Here is a 7,152-nt window from a genome sequence, read left to right as displayed (position 1 = left end):
ACCCCCCCCACGACTGAACAGCAGCGTTAAGATGGCTTTCGAGTGCTGCTCTGCACCGGGGTGAAACTGGCAGGACTTGTGTTCGCAGGAGCCTCTCCCCGGGTGTCGGGTTTCAGCGGGGAGCCGGTGGGCCGGGGCGGGGAGCGGGGGCTGAGCACCGCCGGATCTCCGACCTCCTGCGGTGGCATTACCGGTAAACAAGGATGTACCTGAGGGGCCTCCTCTGCCCGGCTCACCCTGCTTCCCACGCACCCCGAGGCCCTGGTTGTTTACCTGCTGTCCGTAATAAGTGCGTATTCCTTCATAACACTTTATTGGGGGACACATGCCAAAATTCATACTTAAAAAAATATGTTCAGGGAGTAGCTTTCGTCCCGGTCTCTGCGTGTTAAGTGATATTCAGGTCTAAAGGAGGAGGGTGTTTGGTTGAAAACCTATTTCATCAGTTTTTAGGCTGTTTCCCAGGGACTGAGTGACTTCTGAGGGAGTTGTGAATGGTAACTAAGACGCATCTCCTGTCAATTATGCTTCCGCTGTAAAAAAAAAAACCATGCTTGAGGTCTGCACAGTGAAAATCTGAATGTTGCTGGTCTAATTCAATGGCTCTCCAACAATAACATATAAGGCAGAAGAAGTGTTCTGCTTTGGGTTCACAACCCCCTATTAAATAGTAACAGTTACAGGACCTATCTTTTAAAAGTTTGAGTGCAAGGGTTGACAGTAGTTCATTGGGCCATTAAGCTTAAGAGGAGGTGATCTAAGCAGAAAAAAATGTAGGTTGCATTTTTGGATGAAGATTGAACACATGATACTCTCGACAGCTTCCTTCCAGTTGTCTGTATTAAGTACCAGAAAAGATTTATTACATTTACAGTATTTACTATCTGGTATCTCTAGCTTTATAATTTTAAGGAGAGGTATAGAAACCATGCTGAGCATTTGGTATTTGCTACCATGTTTGATTTCTGGCTTGTGTCTGCTTTGGGGCTTTTCTTGACAGAAGTCCGTAAAAGTACTGTAGAGACTGGCACAATCTGTGGCTTTAAAGGACCTGTGAAACACTGTCAAAGTAGTAGTGTGTGAAATTCTAAACTCTTTGTTTTACAGTCCCTTTAATCCACCATTTCTTAAGGAAGTGGAGGTGCCCCTGGCTATCAGCTGGCAGAAGTGTTCATTTAGTCAGGCAGTGAACTAAAGTGGGAACTCTTTTGGGTTAAAACCCTTTATTTTTCTTCTGCTGGGTCAGTTTTAATCTTGATTATTTCCACATGCAATCACATGAATTCTTGCTTTAGCACAGGGAGGCTATGGTGCAAGAACAGAGAGAAAGCAGCTCAGGGTTGTGGGAGTGAGGAAGAGATAGGAATGCTGGCCTATGACACTTTAAATATTAGGTAATAATTTCACAGACACTGGAATGTTTCTTTTGAGTCTCATCTATTGACTTTTTATCTGTTAATGCAATTATCAGTTTACTTTTAATAATGACATTGAGTCATATAGGGTGTTGGTTAACCATTGTGAATACCAACAAGCTAACAAGCTGAATGCCTTAGTCATGATTTGTTTTGAGATCTAAACAAATCATTCTCCCCACTTTCTTACAAAAGAAGGTCTCATGCCTGCTTCTCAGACTAGCACTATCAAGAAGTGGGTATCAAAGCAAAACACTTTACCTGCACTTACACTGGAATACTTGGAGACTGAGGATCTAAATGCTGATATCAAAGGCAGAATTTTCCCCTTTCGTCAAATAAACTGTCTCGAGATTAGAGCTGGATAGAGGATTTAATGGGAAATAGTGTTAATCAGGAAATGTTAATCTCTGTTAATTTCATTTTAATAGAAGCATTTAAGTGGGTTGTAGAAGTTATTGTGAAAGTCTTGCTCTAGGAAGGTCTTTTCAACTTCCAGAAGGAGTTTCTGGTTAAATTAAAAACACAGCAACTCAGAAGCACAGATTCGTTCTTGAAACGGTTGGGAATCTGATAGTCAGGATGCTCGCCTGGGGCTTGAGACACCGCGCTTACCGACTCGGAGCAAAGACCCAAACCTGAATCCCCAAAACATTTCTTGGTCTGGCCAAGAGCCTAATTGCTTTTCTCAGCCAAGACAAAGACTTTCATGAAGAACTCTTTCAAGGGTCTTTGTTTCATTCAACCGTGCAGTGGTAATTCTTTATCTTAAATTCATGAAATATGTAAAACCAGGAAAGAAAATTTTCCTAAAATGAACAGAGATCATGAGAATAAGAGGATGGGAATTTCCAGAGACCTGGGAATTAGGGCATTAGGTTGAGTATATCCAGGTATTTCCTTCTCTCAGGTAAGCCATGCTTATCTTTGTCATAGGGCTGGTTGTTTAAAATGTTGAAAATAGTTTTATCTATTTTAAAGAGTTACTGTAATCTGTGCAGTGTATGTAATAGAGGTTCCTGAGTGAGTTTTTAGGAATTTACTCTATTACACCAAATGTTTACATACTTTGTTGTTGATACAGTAGCAAAGTGTAGCAGCTTCAAATGTGTGGCACTGAACAGCACCTGTAATTACAACCATTTCAGCTTTCTAATATTATTCAAAGTTTACCTTTTGTCTTATCTCATTTGTTGTAGATGCTTTTTGTCAGTTCAGTGCAAGAAGCTATTATATCATTAATATGTATGGAGAGGATTGCATTGTAGCAGTAGAGAACAGGTAGAAGTAGTACACTGCTTGTGCACTAGGAGTCCTGTAGAATTAATGTTGTTGACTTAAAAAAAAAAAAACAAAACAAAAAAACCCCTACAACAAATTTGAAGAACCATTTTTCTCTCATGAGTAGAAGTGCTAGCTTGCAGTTTTTCCAGTGCCTGACACAGATTTTGCACTGTTTTAACTGTGTGGGCTGTAGTGTAGGTTAGACTTTTAATATAGCTAAAGGCATAGGTTACCACTGCTTTGCCCACCTCCAGTTTGATTTGGTTCAAATGAAGAATACTCCTGACAGTCCTCTCATGATACATGTTAAACTTGCTTCTTTTCTTAATTTTAATACGTTTACATGAGTGGGAAAAGTTGGGGAAAAAAGAGTTCTATTTTAATTGTAAAATCAATATGTAACTCCATAAATATTTCCAGGAAATTTATTTCTTAAGAATGTTTGAGTTCTTGCATCCTTTCTTTATATTATTCTTCGTCTTGAGCACTTTCTGATCAATTCTTCAGCTCAATGTCTGTCGTCGTCTGTTGAGGATCTAGTTCCGCATAGGAGAGCATTCAGCTTAAGAAAGCTTCAGTTTAAGCCTATGAACACATTTTCACCCCTTCTTGCAGTTTCAACATTGATTTAATTTCCTGGTGATATATTTTTTTCCAGAAAAACAGATTGCAGGAGCAGGCAATTTGAGACCTTAGACTTCCACTGGGGAAAGAGATGCTTCAGATTGTTCTGAATGGCAGTGCCTGCATCTTACGGTACTGAAAAGATACTGAAACAGCAGAATTCTCCAGGAGTCTTGTATGGGTTAATTTCAGTGAGCTATAGTTAGACATTATCAAAAGCCTTAATGACTGACCCAGGTGTGTGATAAATATGTGGATATGTAGATAATATGTGATTCTGTATATTTCCACATACATAATATCTGATAGCTATGTTAGGCTGCAGGTGGAAAAATCTAAAACAGTCGTTTCTGTGCTTACAGTGGATTGTTCTCTCACAGAAGTTTAAACTTAAAAGTGAAAAATGAGATGTGGATATTGAATTGCATTTAACTGTTGGCATTTTTTTGTTGTGTGTTTTTTAAAATATTTTTGTTTATGTTTTTTTTTTGTTAAAGGATGTTATGATTGTTGGATGATCTGTAAAAGAAAAGGCATGAGAAAAGCTGTTTGATCTCAGAGGAAAGGTGGGGAAGATAGTGATGGGGTCTTCCGGAGATATTTAAAATCTGTTCTCTAATATTCATGTTTAGATTTACCATTTGTATTTTCTCAGTCATCCTATGGTTTATCTTTTACTGATTCTTACATTTGCAGGGTATTGATTCAGGCAGGCCTTTTATTAGTAAGAATAAAATGATCCTTTATTAATATTTATGGAAGATATAAATGACATCATTTTAACTGAAAGTAATTCAGGACAAGTACTCTCTTGTTTATTTGCATGTTTCCTACTCACAGGTCCCTGATTAAGACCTATTATAATAGTACTAAAACAAATTCTAAAAAAAATGGTGCTTCCATAGTAAGAGTTAATTGACATATCCAAATGTGGTGGTAGAAAGGGTGTGCTTGAATCAGGTTTTCTTCTAATTCCCTCTGCGTGTCATGAGGAGTCAAATAAGGATATTATGCCTTCGAGTAGCTTTATAACAAACATGCTTATTAAAAGCAGTGCATAAGCTTATCTTCATCAGAAGGAAAAGGCTATTGTCAAGAAATTTTTTCCCACGTCTTAGTGAAAGAAAGCATTTTGTATTTTTTCATGCAAGGCAGCAGGCTATGGTCCACATTAACTTTCCTTTGTTCTTTAACTTGGCCTACTAACTTTTGTTTAAATGCCAAATTTCTTCTCAGTAGAGTTTAACTTTATGCCTTAGCTTGAGTGAATACAGCTTTTTCCTAATGAAGACATCATTAATGCAGTGTTAGGTGCAAGAAGTGTGGAAAACACCGTATAATGCAAAGGTGTGGTAACAGAACCAATCTGGAAGTGAGAGCTGTCTCAGTAGAAAATGTCAGTGTCATCAGTATAGTTAAAATGGCAAAATAAAGCTTGTAGGAAGACCTGCTATCTTTCAGTTTCTGTGTTATGTAAAGCTGGCTTTGCATCTCTAGGAAAAGTGTGCTAAATGTTGCTTGTAGAACCTTATTCATACTTACATACATCTGTTTTTTTATAGCGCTATTAGCTAGGGTTCTATGAAAGACCGATTAGTGTTTGTTATAACAGAGAGTAAGATCTTCCAAATGTATTTAGGAACTGTCTGATACGTGTCCTGTTGGAGGTATTAGAGTAGTAATGTAGAGAATTTGCTTAAATTCTAAAATAATTAAACTCTCCTTATATTTGAAGGGCAACTATTTTGCTACTTGAAGGTAGCAACAAGTAGGAAGAGGGTTTTTTTCAATTGGTACCAGCTTTTACTTTATAGATACGGACGGATTCCTGGGCTGTTCAGTACATCTTAATATTGCGACTTTTTCTGTTCACTGTAGTACAGATAAATCTATTTTAAGTGGACTTGAATTGTAAAATTTGAAAAACTGCTGAACAGCTTTTACTAATTTTATTTTAATCTTCAGTTTTTGCTAGAGCATCGGTGATTACTGTCTCTTGGGATTGTGGTCTGTCACCTAACTCTTCTTGCTTGTCTCACCATAGTAGTCATGTAGTCACTGCTGCTTTTAACATACCCTCTCCCATTACTGACTAGTTCAGTCACAAAATAAACCGCAATAGTTGAAATACTTAACTCTAACTTCTCAGTGCCCTTCAGAACTTAACTTTTTGTTTAAGAAAATATTCCAAAGTGAATATATCTGCACTAAAATGTGAATAACTGAAGGGATAGTAAACTTTAGCACTACATCAGTGAAGTTGCTAAGTAAGCAGTGCCTTATTTCCTTCCCTGAAAAACAGGAAATACAGGTTAAGACTTTGCCTCCTAATACAGCCCCGTGGGTTTCTCTTTGGTTGATGCCTGTGTGTCTGTAACAGTAGTGCACTCTTAAATCTGCCTCGGTTCACAGAGACAAACGTTGGTGTTGGGTTCACAGCTTGCGCATTTTGAGAGAGGATGCCAAGGGAGGACTTTGTATTAGAGAGACCATACTTTGCCTTGTCGGATGGGCGCAATCGGGTGTTTCAAACAAAGCCCCATTTGCCCCAAAGTACTGTACTGTGTCTAAATACTGGGGTCCAAATATTGTTTTGTTTCGCATTTTGTCTCGTGTGGAAAGAAGAGGAGCAATTCCTCAACCAAATAACGTAGCAGCTTTTTGATTCCTTTATTCAGATTAGTGAAGAGGTGTCATTTCACTATCCTAGCCATTTACTTGCTAGGAGTCTTCCCCCTTGCTAAACTAACTCTGATCATGCTCATAAATCCAGAAATAGGCTAGCTGTTCTTCTAAAGTGCTTAGAAATTGCTAGTTTATTTTATTCATGCTGCTGAACTTAAAGGTGTAGCTTAAAGGCAAGCATGTTTATCACGTGTTCTCTGCCACTCCTGAAAGTGGTTCAGGTTCAGTGACAACAGTATTTTGTGTTAAGTCACCTTCTTGATACCACTCTGCCCACGCACAAGGTGATTTAAAGACGTTTAACTCACTGCATATGTACACTTCAATCTGGTAGGTATGTTGATATGAATTTTGACCGGATATAAACTTTGTCTGTTGCTTCAATTATTTTTTTCCCCTACCAAATAGCACTGGTGGCTGGTACCAACTGAAACAAATCCCAACTAGCTGTGGTTTTTAAGGAACGATTAGTCTCATAGCTCAAACATTGGGCTCATACAAGATGTTTGAAAAGTCGTGTTGTAAACAGCCTTCTCTCTTTTTTTTTTTTTCCTCCACTTTCCTCTGAACTGTATCTCTGAAACCCTTTGTTTAAAGGACTGCAACCCAGAGTCACCTGTTCCCCTTTAAGGCCCAGCAAATACCAAGACAATGGGTCAGCATTTTATATTAACATATTTAAAACACCAGGTTAACTATCTTTTGATCTTAATTATAACAGAAATACCCATTCTGCATAACAGTAAAGTAGTAAATTGTAATTCTAAGTATACGTCTCTCTGTCAGCCTTCCTTCCGCGTCATTGCAGTGAAGCATCACGGGTTTCTTTTTTAAAGGCAGTTTCGGTATTTGGAACATCCCCCCTCATCCGCTAGGAAACCTGTTTAATATTTTTCATTAATTTTTCATAACATCTACACAATCAAATTTAGTTGGAGAAGATGTATACATTCTTACAACGTTTTGATATCTAATAACAAAATAACTGTTAAAGAGCAAGCAAAACCAGCAATATGTTAATAACATCCTTCAAAATTTTTGCAGCATTTCATTCTTCAGTTTCCACTCTTCTGGTATAATATATCTCATTTCTGTGTGTGGTTAATACCTGCTGCAACTCACTTCATAGTTATTTGGGCATTTA

This window comes from Fulmarus glacialis, unplaced genomic scaffold (assembly GCF_000690835.1).
Source record: "Fulmarus glacialis isolate BGI_N327 unplaced genomic scaffold, ASM69083v1 scaffold16369, whole genome shotgun sequence".
Classification (NCBI taxonomy): domain Eukaryota; kingdom Metazoa; phylum Chordata; class Aves; order Procellariiformes; family Procellariidae; genus Fulmarus; species Fulmarus glacialis.
This window is presented reverse-complemented; position numbering follows the sequence as displayed.